Raw genomic sequence first — 18,909 nt, 5'->3', positions numbered from 1 at the left:
ACATAATGTTCAGAATATCAGTGAAATCGTGTGTTACCATAACCCCACCATGGATGGGTAAGGGGGGTGCCCTTACCCATTCTTGGTTCCTCCTGAGCAGCTGTAAAGTAGCCTAAAACAGAGACAAGTACCCAAGCTATAAATGGTGAAACACATTGCCAATTGGCCATTTCTTTTCCTTTGAGTCAGTTTTCAAGCAAAACTGTTATTTTCTGATTCAGGCTGATCAGATATGAGGATTTGCTGCTTTGCTACTATCTTTGGGTTGGTGATCAGATAAAAGAACTGTCAGACAATGGAAGATTTCACCTTGAGCTCTGAAAGGTGAAAGGGTGTAGGGATGGACATTTTTTATTGTTTTCTAATGTTTTATTGACCAAACTATGTATAGACTCACTTCTGACCCACTAGGAGTGTGTGTCTGTATCTGCAGAGACCTGCCCTTTGCCTGCATTTTCTTATTATTTTGCTGTGTTCAGGAAGTTTCTGGGTGTCAACCACTGAGCAGCACCCAGGGTGTGAAGTCTCCTCTGTTCTGTGTGTGTGTGTCATGGATGTATAAAGAGCAGGTCTGTGGGTCTGTCTGACCGAGAGGGTGCGCTTCTCCTGCCACCACACAAAATCTGGCTGTTTATTTGTTGAGAATGGAGCTGCCACCAAACAATCAGACAATACAAACAGCAACCGACTCCCTGCTCAGTATGTGTTTAATGAGGAAGTGTAATTAAAATGAATATTAATATAAAATGAATATTACCACTAAATAATTAAAACAGCGTTGTAAATGCATCTCTAACAAACTGCATTTAAGAAATTGCATACATTCTGAAATACGTGTCATACATTAAGTTATTTGAATGCTATACACATATACAGTAATTATTGACACTGTTTATTTTTCCTCTGATGTAAGTTTCATTATTGCCTTCAAGAAAGAAACCGCACTTGAGTACCAAAACATACCCTTCATCTATATTTAGTTGTCAGATTAATTATCGTACCATGATACTTTTAACACCTTACACTTTGAATAACTCATGAGGAGAGTCCTCCGTGGTCTCTGTGACACCGCTCATTTGGAACAATGTGAGGAAGGGATGCGGTGGGAGTAAAATGAAAACAAAACAACAACAAAAATAAGGATCTTTGAATTTGAATACTGATCTGGCAGAGCTGCTTGTCAAAGTCAATAGCCACAGGCGGCATTCAGTCAAATGTGCGTGAGCAGGATTGTGTGTGCATTGCCGTTGGGTGCTCAGGTAATGTCACTGCTCAAACAATGTTGACTTGTGAAAACAGTACAAAACAATGTAGCAAGAATTTAATCAAACTAAGCATGTTCAAGTTTAATTAAATTGCATTCTCCCTTGCAGATGGCCTCCAGTACAAACACAGAAATAAGATTACCAGACACAGTTCAAGAAACTTTGGAAATATTCAAATTGGAGAAGTTTGTAGTAGTGCAATACTGTAAAAAAAAAGAAGGAAAAAAAAAGAAAACTTTACTAAATTACTTTTGTTTCAAAGTATCTAAAGTCAGGTTTCATACAAATGGCCTTCCTTTGGTGGCTGTCATCTGTAAACTGAAACACATTTCCTGCTCCGTTGGCTCCCTTGGATGTTGGCTGAATGAGGCAGGGGAACACCCTCATTACTAATCACTGAACCACCAGAGTGCTTTTGAGATTATAGCAGCCACAGTGACTTAATCTTCAGTGTTTTAAAAGACAAAAATCTGTGGTCATTTTTTGTTATTGTGCAATAAAAAGTTTAACTGCAAATAAATTATAAAAAAATGGGATTGCATTAAGATGTAGAAGTAAAAAGGAGCTGGTGCTCTTTAGATAACCATAATAATGTGCAACAAAAACCTCTTTAAAACAAATACTTAAATGGTCTCATTGCTTAGCTCAAAGTCCCTTTAGAGCTTGAAATCTCATTTTAACTCACTGTTACTCACAGTTAATGTTACAGCTAGTACCACTTTTGCAATTATGTATATAATATATCAAAATGGCCTCCACTTGCTCACACTTCCTCCTGTTTTGTTTCTCCTTGAAGTTACTTGCTTAGTGAAGGAGGAGCAGTGCGAAAGCATTTGGATCCATCCAGGGACTCACCACACAGCAGAAGTTTAGGTGATTGGGTGATTTGTTTATGCACTCGGAATGGGGTGGTGTGTGAAGCCAATATTTTAACAGTAGATCTACCAAGGCAACGGCTGTGTCTCATTCCACCTACTTGCACACTTCAAACACTTAGTTTTAAGTATATAGTGTAGATAACACAAAAAGTCAGTGCACTGAAAGTACCCAGATGACCCCCTAAAAACGGTCAAAAAATTCAGTGTGGAATGATGGACCCTCCTCCCACTGAACGGACACCATCTTGAGTACAAAGCAGAAGGGGAGGGACCAGGGATGTCGGCAAGTTTTTCAAAATTTGAAATAATGGCGGACAACTCAGTCAAGGCAGCCGGAGCTGCGACGACAAGTTCGACACCTCAAGTGTATAAATGTAAGTAATGGTGGTAATCTGAGAGATTATACTGTTTCACTTACAAGTCCCTCACTGACTGAAGCCGAATTATTTGGCGAGTTAATTAGCATTGGCGTCAGAGGCGACATAGTTTCCACAAGCTGTGAACTGAGTGGTAAATGAACGTGCAGAAAAATGTTTGTAAACAAAAGCTGGCATATATTTTTGGCAGGCTGGAAAATCGTGTTCACGTGTGTTGCGTTTGTCACGTTCGTCACGCTCATCCCGCTCGTCATTTCCAGTAGGTGTTTTAACATAAGTAACCATAATACTAACCATCGATAGTGGGCACTACGGCAGTAAGTGGTCAGTGCACATTAGCAGTGTACTGACGGAAGTATGCGGAATGAGACACAGCCAATGTGTTCTAGGTAACTACAGTGACTGGAATGTTTGATGTGTACTCCTAACTCTTACTGTCAATACGTCAATTAGCGTCACCCTAACACACAATTGTTAAATATCAATCAAACACAACATCCCTGCGTGGCATCATTACCACAGAACCAGCAGGGGGGCACTTAAGTTCATTTGCATGTTAATTCTAACACCCGGGGCTTGTTGTGTGCTGAGATAAAACACTTCTGGGATCCCCACCCACTGTGCAATGGTAGTATAATGCAAAAGTTTGACTCAAAAGGAAAGGCACAGCGCAGCAACATCGGGAACATAAAACATACATTGAGTAACATGTACCGTATGAACCTAAGAAACTGACTACTTATTACTCAGTCAAAAGGATCTGGTGTGTAACTGTGTTCTTCTATACATCAGATATGTTATTCCAAGTTTATCCAGTCAAATTATTTGGAATAAAGCTGCTGTCCTCCGGATGAGCCTTTATCTCCATCAGAGCTGTCAGGACATTTTTATGTGACTGTGAATACAACGCTTTATGAAATGTATATTAGTATTTGCGTGTTATGTCATTGTGTTTTGAGACTTCAGTGCCTCACAGAGGTGACATTTTATTTCACCTCCATGGCTTGATAACATGTCTGGTACTCTTTTTTCCTTCTAGCTTCAAACTGCACAGTGACCCCTCTAATTACACAATATACTGTGTTTGCATGTATATGTAATAAAATGGGTCATACAAGTGATTCTGACAATAACAAAGATTACAGAGCATTTTTGGGATAATCATTTCAGAGGCAGTTCCTCTGATAATCTAATCTGCAAAACAAGATAATTCAGTATTTTATTTTTTGTTTGATGCATAAAACAGAACAAAAAAGCTAAATATCAATATCAGTTTTGCCTAAAAATACAGAATCGGTTGGAACAACAAACAATTCCTCAAATACTTGCTGATTTTATGTTACTGTTAAACAGTATCAAATGTCAGTTAATTCTTGCTATTAATAAAATAACAATTTTATATTCATGTAACAACAGAGGAGTCATGAACAATTTTCTAAGGAAACAGATTTAGAGACACTTCAAAAAAACCTGCATTTATACAGTAGATGCTTTGTGGTTTTTCCTTTGGACTTCTCACAACGAATTCCTCACATTAAAAGTTTGTTGCCACCTGGGGACCTAGGGTGGGTTTCATCAAGGGTCTGTTTGCTGAAGATAAGCCCCAAATGAAATTCTACTGCATACCGACCCTTTTTGCAAAGGAATCATTAACATGGCCATTTCTCATGGCACTTTTCTCCCATCGTTTTCGGCATCCTGAACACTGACAATGTCTACTTAACTTAATGACTTTCTTGACTGCTTGCAGGTAAGTGATTGGGAAGTGTATAATCTTTTAAGAGGGCTGAAAGGTAATGCTTAGAGGAGGGAATGGCTAATAATGTTTTATTATGAAAACAGATTAAATTAATCTTTGGATTAATCAGTTGCTCTATGGACTGCCTTTGAAAATCTTATTATACTCTTCTCACAGCACTGCAGTATTAGTGAGACACTCTCGGCATGCAAACTGCCGTCCACACTGCATTACTATACATATATATTTCCCAAATTCTAATTCATGTTGTAAGAAATGTTTATGTCGAATATTTAGATGCATTAGAAACAGAAGTGCTCAAGGCAGACTGCTACAGAGGATGGACATAGACCCTGAATCCTGAGCTTATCTGCTATGGCAGCTGTTTTATTAAGGGCTGCCACACCTTCAAGCCTCTGTCTGGCCAACCCTTGCTACATCGCACAGTCCATCTGTTGCTGTCTGCTGACAATATCAGTGTTCCACTTGCACACACTCACACTTTATTTACAACTTTTTTTTCCCGCATAATATTAAAAGACTCAAACAGATTCTGATGTAACAGAGACGCACACACATAGAGATTTACACTCACGATTCTCTGCTAAATTCTTACACTGTGGCAAAGTTTGTATTGCAAGCAACTTCAGTCATTGACCTATGAACAAATTCAGAAAGCCTCCAAAAAGCTCAGTAATATGTCATGGACCAAACAGAGATGATTTTGGAATCTCTTTGCTCTGTAAATTATAGGCCAAGTGCCGACGGCAAATGTTCCTGAGATGAAGAAAAGTTCTCTCTATGTGTGTTTATGTCTTTCCCACAAAACACTGCAGAAAATATTTACAAATCTATTAACACTCACACATTTGTTAGCACTGCAAATGCACTAAAATGATCAAATGTAAAAGTAGGGAATATGAAGATCACAGGTTAAATCTAGTCACCTAACAGGTCTTATCATGAGAGCGAAGAAGCTGACCTGAACCTAAAGTTAATTTGCAAAGCCAGCAATACCAAACACAACAACAGTAATAATACAATGAGAGGGCACAGTATATTAAAAAAACCAAAAACAATAATATGAGTGACTAGTACAGAAAAGTCTTGGTCACCCATTGTTTTTAACCTGGAATCTGGAACCAAATGACCTAAATTAGAAGACCTAAGAGGACATTAGGAGGTTAAAAGGTCACTAATGCAATTACTTTAAAATAACTCTTGAGATTAAAATGACTCTGAATGATAATTGGCCAACAGTTAAAAAACTGCCAGGACTGGGGCACTGTGGGAAAATTGGTCAATAAAAATTTGCCAAATCTGCCAAAATCTGCATAATATGAAGCTTTCAGTTAGCATATATTAGAAGGTGGAGCTGCTTATATCCTAGTTTGTGGCCCTTACTTAACTAACATACCCACATAATACACATTTAGGAATGCAAAAATGGAAAGTTATTTGGTTTGGTCATTACTGACCCATTTCCAACTGTTTTCATTAAGGTTTCAGTGTGAGTGGCCACAAAAACTACTGCCAAAAACAGCACTGCTTGTTCCAAGGTGCCCCTTAGGGTTGCTTCTAAGGACGCTGTGTCATGATTGTAGAAAAGTTCAGGGGAAAAGGTTATTGCTTCCAATCTGGCGGGGGGAAAAAGGGAAGCATGATGACTTTAAGCTAGAGGGCACTACTGTGGCCTAATTATAGTCCAGATGGTCTGAATAGGTAGGACTTCCAACAATTAATTACTGAATGTCCATGTGCTACACATGGCCAGGAATCCTCCGAAAGGGTGAGCAAACATGTCCTCAGTTCTTATTAAATGGAACAATTGAGATTCATTGATTTTGTCCACTTTTTTTGACAGAGATGATTTATTATTGTTTATATATGTCAGGTGTACCTTGATTTCTTAAAACCCAGTTTTGCTGCTATTGTCACATTTGATTTTGCTTGCAAAACACATCCCCTCTAGGGAAATTCCCTGATATTTTATGACCTTGTTCATAGCAACTGTGTGTCTACCTTTCATCCCAGCCCTATCACATAAACCTAAAAAAACACAATCTCTTACCTTGATCATGACCAAACTGTACCAAATTCAGTGTGCACACAGCTAACTGATTGTGCTCTTGTATTAAGGGGACTTCAGCCAAGAAAATTAAAGTGCCTCAAATTTTCTAAGGACATGGCTGTGATTTAGAACAGGGGTTACTGTGAATTTCTGGCTGTCTATTTTCTAAAACGAGGTGGCTCATAAGAAAAGAGAAATTAGAGCTTTGCTTTTCCTGACATCTGACTGGTCAAATGTCACAATATTTTATCTTTCACTTCAGACAGAGTTGGACAAGCTGATGTGTGGTTTTGTCTTGGCCACTGGCCCATATTTTTTCTGTGTGACAATTAATTTGATGTATATCATGTATGACAAAGCCCATGGGGCCCATTATAGGATCCAGGATATCCGAAGGGTCTGGTGAAGACACTTCAAACATATCTTCTTTCAACAGATACAGTGCTCTCCATTCTGCTTTAATAAGAGAAACGAGGTGCCTCTGTCTTCCTATAAAGAAGTCTATTTTTACAGGTTGGTAGTGTGCTTCAAATTGGAGAATATTGGGTGCCCTTTTTAGAGGGGTGCTGAATGCAATAAAGGAGGAGAAAGGGATGGGCATTATGGAAATTAGTTATAATTAAACAGGAACAAGTCAAAACAACACAACAAGGTACAATCATGGATCTTCCAGAGTCAGAGGTGTGAGATAGGACAAACATGTGTACATCAAACAAAGGGAAACATAAAGTGATTTTACTGTTCGGTGATGAGGGCAACTCGCTTTGATGTGATACATTGTTCAGGGAGTGTGTTAAGAGTTATGGTAATGACTTATCAGAGGTACAAAGAACTGTAAGAGGGAGAGGTGGACGTTTGCCCTGGTAGTAGTTATTTTATTTCCTCAAAAAAACTGCTTTCAAAAGGATACATAATGTGTTTAACATCCATATTATGATTATTGTGTTCAGTTGGAAATGCCATAGGGGCAGAAGAATAATCACTGGGTGCTACAAGGTGTGTTGTGCTGAGGACAGTATAAATGAGTATTTAAATGACTCCACTGCCTTGCAAACAAAATCTCAAGCTTTTCTAAGACAACACATATCAACAGTCATGATATAAGGTTACCCCTCTATCTGAGGATGATTCTTATTTAAGCTGCATGTTAAATAATCTAGAAAAAAAGTAAAAAAAAACAAATGTGAGTTGGCATTTTTTTCTTTCATTAAAGCAAACAATGTGTATGGACACCGTTAAAGCAACATTATGCAACTATTGACCGTAAAATAATCATTTTCATGGTACACTGACTTGTCATAGGGATAATGGCGCCTCTTTCATTCCCACTCCTGCACACCTATTGCTTGCACTATGTAACTTGGGTTGAGCGGGTACAATCTCCCATGAGAAGTTTGCAACGCTTCATAGCACTACATCACACCAACTATGGATCTTGCTCAGTACTCTCAGTTCCGACATCTTGGCAGATGTAAAGAGGACTTTGACAGAGGAAGCTTAGAAGAGAAATAGAGAGAGTGACCGTGCAAGATGGCACCAGCCGAGTAAATCTCAACCCTCAACCCCGTCAGTCAACATTGTTCTTTGACTTCTGATGTCGTCTTTGCCGGTAACAATTCCTTCAGCTTATCAACTTACTGTAAAAGTGAATTGCACTCTAAAACTGCAGGGACGTGAAGTCGCAAAACATAATAGGGCTTTAAGTAGTCCTGATGTCAAATGCATTAAAGTTTGCTCACCCCCCACGGCCTTCACTTTTGTGTTTCAACATGCTGTGATAATTCACTTTCACTCTTAGAGCTCCTTTTTTGCTCAGTCACTCAAACGAAAGTCTTGACTTGACTCATCAAATTCTCAAGGTGCAGCCGAAAGCAATTACAGCGCCTCTGGGCAGAACAGCTATAGCCAAGGCCTTTTTCTTACTCTGCTCCTAATAAAGGCTCGCCTTACAAACAAGATGAATCATGCTCCTCTTTTCCTTAAGCCTCAGCACTTTGGTGAAAGCTCTCAGACTAGCATTTAATGCTCATTACACGTCCACCTCACTGCTGAAAACATGGCTCAGATTTCCACACCATTTTAGCAGGAGAAAGATTAAGCCTAAAATACAGCTGTGTCGGAAATACCATGCAAAAGATACCCCTGCAAGGCTCTTTGTCTCTTTCTCAGCTCTACTTTGGTGTCCAAAGGCATGTAGCTCCTTTCAGAACCTCTGGAGTCTAAGAGTAATTTATTGTTCCTTTTGTCACAGTGTGCACAAGAGTGAAATGGTAATAGGTGTGATCCTGACACATAATAGTTGTAACACAAGGGTTACAGGTTACAAGCTATGTGTTCATGTTATAATTGGGTATTCATGTAAAAAATATGCATTCATCAGTCACTGTACCATTTTCTCTTACTGTAGCATCCTATTGCTCATCTGCTGCATGTGGAGCAGATGAGTAATAGGATAATAGGCTTGGTAGTATACACAAAAGTTCTTTTGTAAGATGGATGCAGCTCAGTAAGGCAACTCAGAAATACGCAAGCTGTTCTGATTTTCCACAAAGGGTGTCTGGCATCATGATGTTTCTGTAAAGTTTGGTGGCACTGGCACTGATTTTATGGGATGACATGGATTTACTCCCATCTGTGTAAGAGTCAAAAATAATCATTTGTCTGAAGGCAGACACACTCTCAGTGTGGTACACACAAACTATTTCAGACAGCATGGGGGAAAAAATCAAAAATCCCACTTAAGAATTATAGATTATGAAAGCTATATACTATATTTTATAAATTAACACATTAACAACAAAACAAACACATACATTAATCTTAATAAATTAAAGAGGATTATAGAGAAATGAATGCAGATATGACTCAATTCACAAATCAATCCATTTATGGTATTTTGTTGAGATGAATAATGCTACAATATGAATATCAAATGAAAATACAGTTCTCATATAAATTAACCGTAATGATCCTGACAGATACATTCAATTTTAATACAGATCGAAAATGAAGGTGTCTTACCACAGTCAGTCACACGGTAGCCCACTGATACTGCGATGCTGCAGAAAAAGCAACAAAGCCAAAAAACAGTCCCTTAGAAAGCAGAATCCACATCTTCATCCTGTGTGTTTGCTGCTATCTCAGACAAGAACTCTCTCCACAGCTGCAGGAAACTACTACACAAACGACTGGCTGGACCTTCTTCAAGCACAGAGGAAACATTTGTTTTTGTTATTTTTCGTTTCCTTGCATTTTCAAGGCAAAATCTAGCAAACTTTGTGAACACTGTCTAATGCGAGCAAAGCAGAGACAAAGAAGATTCAATAGGTCTGTTTGTCTGCTAATGCAATCGGAGGCTGCTAGCTAGTTATCTAGTCTGGTTAATTAACCCCCAGAGGTTGAGAGAGAGCCAAGGCTGCGATCTCGATGGGCCTACTGGGCTCAATCAAGACCACAAACTGAACATTGTATATGGCATAAAAGTGTTGTAGTAAACACATTCTCTTCTCCCTGCCACACCCTGGGGAGCTCTTAATCAAACCACAGTGCACACATGATGGTGCCTTTGCACAAAATGAAGAGGAGAAAATAAAGAAAAGTGTGTGAACTCACGGACCCCTGGCCTTTTATCTGAACTCCTCTGTGACATTTTAGCCCTGCTACTCTCTGTGGAGACCGTTTTGTCAAATGATGGAAAGAAATCACAATATATTGTAGCCAAATATGCTTTGTCTTTGATTATGTACTTCACCTTGTATGGTTTGGTTCCTCACAGAGAAATGTGTTAGCATAATGTAATTAGAGTCATTTAATTGATCTATGTTTTGTCATTCAACACAGAATGTGATCATTAGCAATCTGTTGTAATATAACAGTTCTCCCATTCAATCTAATGTTACAGACATTATGTGGGTAATCTGTCCAAACAACCTTTTTTCTCACATGATGAGCATGGATGCCACTGTTGTTACTTACATTTTTTATTTATAAAGTTATTTACACTACATGTTCAGGGAACACTACATATTCAGGAAACACCCAGACGTGCAGGGCTTATACATCACATAGCAGAAAGTGGGGTAATTCAAACGTGGTGAATAACGGCAGCTTTTTCTCCATGTTTAAGCACAACTCCTGTGCTAAGGGAAGAGGGAAAGATACATTTTTTTCCGGTAACTGGTGGTACACTGGGAAGACAGTAAAGGTTCCAATCATATCACCAGGGCAGAACATTTATCATCCTTCGAGGCCTTTCTTGTAAATCACCACAAGGTCTTGCCCCCAAATTACCCAGGACACAGCCAGAAAATAAATAATTAAAAGCCCATTTTCTGATGTGCAGTTCCTGAATGATAGATGATGAGGCTGGGATGGCGAGCACGATAAGCCAAGTTCTCAAGACCTTCAACACTTGGTGGGGGGAGGTGAAGGATAGGGTGGTGGGGTGAACATGTGGGTTCCAGTATTGTATAAGCTGACCGACTGACTGGAAGAGAAATCATCGCATAACAACAGAGTAATTACGTTCTACATTAAATCATGGTAACATTAAGGTTTTGGCTGACAGGTGAAACATAGTCTTGGTCAACTGTTTAACAACCAGTAAAATAATAAACTGTTAAAATAAGAAACATTAAAGGGATTTGACACTTGAATGTAAAAACGTAAAATGTTTTTGGGCATTTGCTGAAACAATGCTTAGAATTTCATTTCTTGGAAAACATATATCTACATTCATGGGTTAGATGTACAAAATCCAATACCAGGCCCTGAAATTGATGACACATATTAAAAGGCGTCTTGACAAACAATAAATGAAACCTATTAGCCTAATTACACACCTGTGTCAAGGTGGACAGCATTTGCCAAACATGCTTTAACTACTGAGGGATATATTTGTATATTACAATTGTGTCCTATCTTGTTTTTCCTTTTCAAGAGTCCCAGTGATTTCTGGGAGGGCTACTTATTTGATTTTCTTCAAAAACTTTCTGTTCATTTGTTGCACAAGTTACGTCATAATGCATATGAATTACTTTCTTTCAAAAATAAAACTTACTGGGGCGTCATTATAATATAATATATTCTGTGTCACATATAATTTAATGATGAAATCCACAGCTTTTATTTTAAGGGCACAATGACTGGCTGTGGTATAATTCCTGCCCTGAAACTGATTTGTCTCTGATTTGTATTTGTATCTTTTTCTTGTGAGACATGATGTACAAACTGTGGAAGCAATTTTACCCTCCCTGGATAATAAAGTCAGTTTACTTACTGCAGTATAATTCTAATAGGTATATTATACAAACAGGACATTATCTACAATATAAATGTATTTTGTATCTGAAAGCTTCAGCAGACTGTTTATGAGACCACCCCATGTTTTATTTGTGATAGTTCTCACTGTGAATCATATCAGATATTAGATTAGTCATTTCTTATTTTGAGGGCAAAAGCAGCAATGTCTGGTTTTTATCTCTCGAGCGCTGCCCCAGAAATTACCTGCCTATCTCACATCTATAAAAAAAAGATAACAGCAGAACTATCCAAAGTTCAGGTTGTTGTTTAGATCCCTTGTGAGTACACAGACCTGGTAAATCTATCCTCCAGATTTTATGTCACCACAATGTGACCACTGACAGGGCAGCAGAGGTGTTAGTCGAATGTTTCTTTGCCTTAACACCTTGGTGTGTTTCATATTTTATTTTGGATCTTAAATCATAATATTCATCCTATGTTAAAGTAAAAAACAATAAATTCACACCTACAGTCTGTGAAATAACTTATGTGTGATTATATTTGCATGCAGACTCATTTCATGGCACAAATATTAATACCTAATTTCATCCATGTTGACTGACAAAAACAAAAGAATATTTTTTAAAATGGGAAACATAAAATTATACAAACAAGAAAACAAGGAAGCAAGAGTATATGTTATATGTAGTGCTTGCTTTTCCCTTGTGGGCTACTGTAGAAACATGGCAGAGTCCATGGGAGGCGACCTGCAGCGTCTGTAGATAAAAACGGTTTATTCTAAGGAAACAAAAATATATTTATTCCTATATTCAGGTGATTAGAAAATTAAAAATAACAATCACCAAAAAAGCCCTGATGAATAAATCACGAAAATATACATCCCCCAGGCAAATAGGAGGTTAAAAAGGTAAACTTTTAGCTTTCTTTTTTCAGATCTTCTGAAAGGCATTCCCAGTGGTCTCTGTTATGCATTTTGCCACGGTTTAAATTAGACTGCCAGAAGACCTGGGGCATTGTTGATCGTAGTTAGTAAACTATTTTCACTTCTTTTAAAGTGCACACTTTTCTTAATTCACCCATGAAGCTGCTAATGTTAGAATAACCTCAACATAGATTTGTCAGATTTCACAAAGCCAGTCACAGTTGAAAGCCAAATACTGAAAAATTTAAACGTATTATTCATTGACGGCCAACTGAAGGAAGAGGCCACACCAAGAAATAACCTATAACACCGTCAAACAGGTTCAAGTTAGAGTCCTGTCAGCACCAAGAGAAAACGGATAAAACCCATTGTGACAAAGCAAAAGGATTGTCCTATCAGCTAGCCTAAATATCCAGTGGAGATGGAAAAAAAGTGAAGCGACGTCCAGTGGAATCCAAATCACAACACTTTCAAGTCCAAATCCATTGTGTCTTAAATAACCTTGCTGACACTTGTATTGTGCAGGTACATGGGAGATACACAGGTTCAGTTAGGTCATGGAAAAAAAATCTAGAAATTTGTAAGGACTTTATTATTCTTTCTAGGTGGGAAAGCTTGTAAACAATAGACCAGAAAAATAAAACCCCTCATTGAAACACATGCTAATAGAATTCATCATAGATTTAGCGGCTCCCAAAAGCAGTGCAAGGCAGGGTTCACTGCAGATGTTACAGACCCAGAAGCAGTTTAGGAAAATCATGTCTTCATCTCCATCATGGGCAGCACTGACAGACTAATATCAACTGTCAATATAAACTTGATACACAGTATTAGTATATGCACCCACACACTGCCAGACACACAAACGCTGGTAGAGTTTAGGAAAGACATGCTTCAGAGTTCAGTCTTTAGCCGCTTTTTTATTCTCACTTTGTGACTGTAGTTTAATTATCATGTCTCACACAGTCAGATCCAAGGACGCATCTCTGCACGCCTAACTGACATTTCCAGGTGGATGTTTCCCACAAGTTCAACTTTACTTTCAAATTACTTTCTTCCTCCCTGTGAAAACCTACCTCCCATAAGATACAGTAACACCTTTCCTATCTGCAAAGACTTTGGTGTGATCTTCGACAACCAACTGTCCAATAAGATGGTAACCACTGTTCTAGCCTTGAAATTTGTTCTCTACAACATCCATTGGATCACACCTGAACTTATAAGAGGAGCTCCTAGTTCTTGCTACTGTCATCTCCAGGCTAGACCACTGTGAGGCTCATTACAGATCATCCAGAATGTCAAAAGTATCGATACTTTTGCAATACCACAAAAAATACAAATTATATGATCTCCATTAATTATACATTTGATAGTATCAAAAGTACAGTAGTTATAAAAAAAATATTACATTGTAAGGAGTCTGAAATGGAGAAAAGCGCAAATCTCAATACACACAAACGCCTCTCCTTTTTTATTGTGTACCTGCACTTTTAAAGACTTTCTAGAACTCTAAACTTTGAGCCATGGACGCCAGTTCTCTTTTACCCCTCGCAGCTTTGGGATAATAACATATTGTAATATAAACTCAGATAAAATGAGCCTCAATTTGCCTGTCTTAGTGGCCCTGCTGAATGTGATTCCATCAGCTGTGGCAGGGAACATTGTGCCATATTCACTCCTAGAGATGAGATTAGGTCTGCACTGAAATATGTACTCATCCACGCGCAACCTTTCTCAATATGTCACTGCGACATCAGGGAAACTCAAAAACCTTGGAATGTTAAGGGGGTTTGTTGTGAAAGCTTGCTCCGAAAAGCTTTTTCATTACTTTATAGTACTGAGAGAATTCAAAAGGAAGGTGTGGGGTTTTTTTTTCCACATTGAGGTGAACTGCATAAAGACTCAAATGAATCGATCCCCAGAAAAGACTCTGTGATAGTTCCCATTGATCTAGAGAATGGTCGGGCAACGCATTTTGAGCTTCTGCATGAATTGATGAGAGGGAGTTTTTATCTTCCACTTGAAGTAAAACTCATATACACACAGGTACAGACTCCTAAACTAGTTTTCCAACTGTTGGATCAATTTTACCCATTGTAAGTAGGTAAAGGTAACTTCTTAAAATCAAAACGCAAATGCAGAGAATTGTGAAATAATTCCTCAGTACTGCTTTATCACAGTTAGTGTAACAGCACCCTGAAGTGGGCCGAGAGTATCAGTTTAGACTTCATAGTGATTGACTGTGAACTATGGATTGTATGCATATTTATATTATGATCTATCGTAAAGCATCCCCAACATGCATATAATGAGAGTCAATTCCTTGTTCACCTATGCACAAAGCAGCTATAAATCTATACATTTCTTTAGTAAGTACAATCAAGAAGTTTCTAATGGTGGAAACTGAGCTGAACTGAACTGAACTGTCAGAAGTGTATCCTATTGCATTTTTGCTCCTGCTATAACTAGGATGAATAGCCAAATAACTGGGATCTATATTATTTTCAGCTTAGCTCCCTGTAGCAATAATGCAGTGTACAAAATGAAAAAAAATTGTAATTGTTGAGCTTCATAAGTTGTATTGCTACATATAAGAGTCAACATAAAGTTTGGTTCCCAAAGAAATAATTAAATTAACTAAAAGACAGTAGTTAACTGAAGTCCAGGGTTGACGATACAATATAATCTAAATGTTGGGTAATATATATTTTACATAAAGTGTAGAATGGCTTATTATTTACACATAATCAGGGAATATATACAAATATTTGGTATCTATCAGAGATGAATTTGGTTATCTATATTAGTGGGTGCTGTGTTTTCTCATTAAATCAGCAAGTCTGTCTGAATAAGTGTTTTATGATTGATTGTGGAAGCATAACAAAACAACAAAACATTACCAACTGAGATAACAAAATATTATAAAAACATCATGTTCAGGTGCTGTTAGCACTCAGTGGCATTTATGTGATTAGTAGACGTTGAAATTATCATCTCTGCCAACCACCTGAGAGCCGCGTCCTGCCTTAAAGATCTTTCCCATTCAATTTAACGGGATGTTGCCCCCATCCTCCTTTACTATTTGACAGTGCCGTTCCGAGGCAGTGCTTCACTCCTGCTTTCTCATTGGGCAGGACACTCCACAGTCCTAGCTAAAGATGGCTGACCATTACCTCCCACCCAACTCTGCCGCATCACTTGGCTCAGATTTAATTAACTCCAACCAGCCTTACTCCTGGAATTATGGCTGAAGAGGACTGCCCATTGGGGGTTTCTGATCAGAAGGTGGACAGGAATACAAACTAGGACCTCAAGCTGAAGGAAAACAGAATGACAAGCCGGTGATTGTGATGCCACGGCTTGTGAAACACAGTGAAACAGTAAGTTTGTGCTCTGTGCTATGGGCTAAGGCTGTTCCCTCCACACCCAACCCTTTATTCTACTGGTATCCATAACATCCCTCCTCCTAGCTCCCTCTCTGATTTTTCTCTCCTGTGCTTAATTAGGCCCTACAGTTAAACAATGCTCTCAGCTTCCGAGGGTCTTACTTTACCAGCAAGAAAGAGGGAGAGTAGAAAGGGGGAGATTCATATTCAACTCACATAAAACTGTGAGAAAAAACTCTGCTGACACGCCATAATTCACTCCGTGCTCTGTGGCTCCATTTGTGGGTGGAAACCAGCTAACAGACAAACATGCATACACCGGGGCTGCTAATACATATAGTATATTCTATGAGGTTCGACATTGCAGGGTGGTCTGACGCTCTATTTAAAGACATGTAAGAGTGGCATCTCCATTTAAGATGACTCTGTCCATCCGTTCTGGCCTCATTCTTCCTAGATACCAAATGATCCATGAGGACTCCTCCACAACAGTGTCAGCAGCGCTTGACAAATGTGCTAGTCCTGCAAAACGCTTGTACAAGCATAAACATATCTGGACTATTTATCTTCCTGCTGGAAAATTTATCAGAATATGAAAGCATATCAGCCGCATCCATTTTGTTTGGAATCAAATCTGACAATAATAGGCAGACATTGGGCATATGATAGATTGCAAAATGTAGAAGAAAACAGAAAATAGCAATTTCACACTAAAATTATTTCATGTTTAATATCCGGTTGGTTTCCTTCCAGCTATTCACATTTCAGTTGTGAAGAAGCAATTCTGAAGTTTGATGTGCCTTGAAATAACTGTGGTCAGAGATACATCACTGACTCAAACTCAGTAAAAAATATTTTGCCCTATAGATCACCTTTTGTTAGACCTCAAATTTATCAACTGTACCATTCGAACGCATATACTGGTCTTATTTTCTACAGGGGAAATGTATGTATGTCTGACTATTTGTGACTTTTCATTAACCTGCCGCCCTCCCTACACAGTCAGCGAGGGGATACATGCCTGGTTTTTGTGAAGAAACCAAAAAAAGCAGCGAGAACAGTACAAACTGACATATACTAATATCAAAAAATGCCATTCTTGTTGATATAACTGAAAAATTAAATGTGTGATTGATAGGCTTTTCACCGTGATCTCTGCACCTGGAGGAATAGTTCAACACTTATTCACTTTCCTTCCGAGAGTTAACAGTACATGAAGAGATTGATACATCTCTCATATCTGTGCAATGAATATAAAGCTGGAGCCAGTCTGCTTAGCTCAACATAAAGATTGGTAACAGCTCTTTAGATGAACTGGAAACTAGATCTTGTTACCTTTGGAGGGAGCCAAGTTAGCTGTATCCCCCGTTTCAAGTCTTTGTGCTAAGCTGACTGGCTGCTGGCTGTAGCTTTATATTTACTTCTACTTCTACATCTAACTCTTGCCAAGAAATTTAGTATATTACCCAGACACACAGCACCTGTTCAAACATGTCCATTAGTAATTTCGTTGGTTGCCAACAGAAGTCAATAAGTGAAATAATTTTATGTTCAATGTGACAAATGGAGATTTTAGAACATGGACAAATTCATAATTATGCCCTTTTGTGACCTACTAATTTTCTCGATCAATTTTAACACGTACTATTCCCTTGACTTGAGCAAAATGTGCAGGTAGCAATTATTTGACTTGATTAATATGTTTCATTACTTCACAGTTCTGCACATTATGTTTAATCTCACCTTGGCACCAACTGTGGTACCTCCATTGCCCTTAACACAGAGCTGATTTCTGAATGACAAAAGAAACTGGATTCCTAACAGAGTTGTTCCAAAACTTACTGTCACTGTATTGTACTGTACAGAGTCAATGGCACATTTTTCACTCTGCTCTCTATGAGCAGCTTGAAGGCTTGCTGAGCACATTAATCCTCTGGGATGGGGCCCTTTAGAATCATTTATTCACAGTTGGGGGTAAAGCGCTGAGGAGTCAAAGGTCAGTACTTGGCCATTCATATCACCATAACCCTGGGGCTTTTCCATCAGTGTACACTCTCCATCTGGGTGAGACACCACAAAGGTCGAGGCACACATTGTTGGGAGTGGTACATTCTGCAATTTTCTGGTCACTGGTATCTCAAGCAATGCTGTCACAGTGGGGTTAGCATACGCCATCTGGTGCATATTTTCACCCAAAGTTGCAAACAGTAACATGAAGGGACACACTAGCATCCATGGTCATTTATCCAATTTAAGGGTTGTAGGAAAGCTCAATTCAGTCCTTCATGTCACCGTCATAAAAAGATAAAAAACGTTACTATACAGCTGTCATTATATATTAGAGATAACTGTAGTGATGGATACAAAAAACAGAAAAGACAGAACCACACATAAGGAGGTAAATTAAGGATAGGTACATTTAACAATGGCCGTAACAGCATGTGCGTGAGTCACTACAATGAACATCAATAGCCTTCAGCAATAGCAGAATTTCCATAGGCATGCAATCATATTTCCTCTATAGGCCAACTGCTGTTGTACACAATAACTCTGAGGCTAAACTCTCATTGGGTATTCATTGCCAGGAAGCTGCCTATTCATAAACAGGGAAACAATAATGGTATGACACAGTAGCTGAATATTTAAATAGCCTGAAGAACAACTCACATGATTTCACATAATTACTATCCATGGATGTCTCTTCAACACAGGAGAAAATAACTGCTCTTGGCAGAACATGAGGGGGAAATTAAATGTTTAGTTTTTCTGAGTTTAAGACTGGATTTTTACAGACATGAATTAATTTTCTATAACCACAGTTTAATAAATGCACACACTAATATTCTGCATCTTTTCCGGCTATTGTTTGTAAAGTCTGTAAAGTTGGTGGTGTGATATTCTTCAAATTATTTATAGATACAAATAATAATAATAGTAGGTCATGTTGCTAGTTTGTGCCAACCACTGCAAACTGATCCAAAGTCTCATCTCTGTAAAACTCCCGATGGGT

At 38.5% G+C, this 18,909-nt stretch overlaps 1 protein-coding gene across 8 annotated transcripts in view; it reads right to left on the bottom strand.

Moving 5' to 3' along the window:
• Positions 1-18,909, bottom strand: part of lingo2 (leucine rich repeat and Ig domain containing 2) — a 280,055-nt gene that overhangs the window by 91,815 nt on the left and 169,331 nt on the right. The window contains exon 5 of one of the 8 annotated variants that reach the window (XM_051419440.1): positions 9,351-9,388. The exons of the other annotated variants lie outside the window; for them this stretch is intronic. The gene's annotated coding sequence lies outside the window, so the exon portion shown is untranslated. The remainder of the gene's footprint in view (positions 1-9,350; positions 9,389-18,909) is intronic. 8 annotated transcript variants of the gene reach the window in all.

Source organism: Dicentrarchus labrax, unplaced genomic scaffold, assembly GCF_905237075.1.
Source record: "Dicentrarchus labrax unplaced genomic scaffold, dlabrax2021, whole genome shotgun sequence".
In the NCBI taxonomy this organism is placed as follows: domain Eukaryota; kingdom Metazoa; phylum Chordata; class Actinopteri; family Moronidae; genus Dicentrarchus; species Dicentrarchus labrax.
This window is presented reverse-complemented; position numbering and strand designations above follow the sequence as displayed.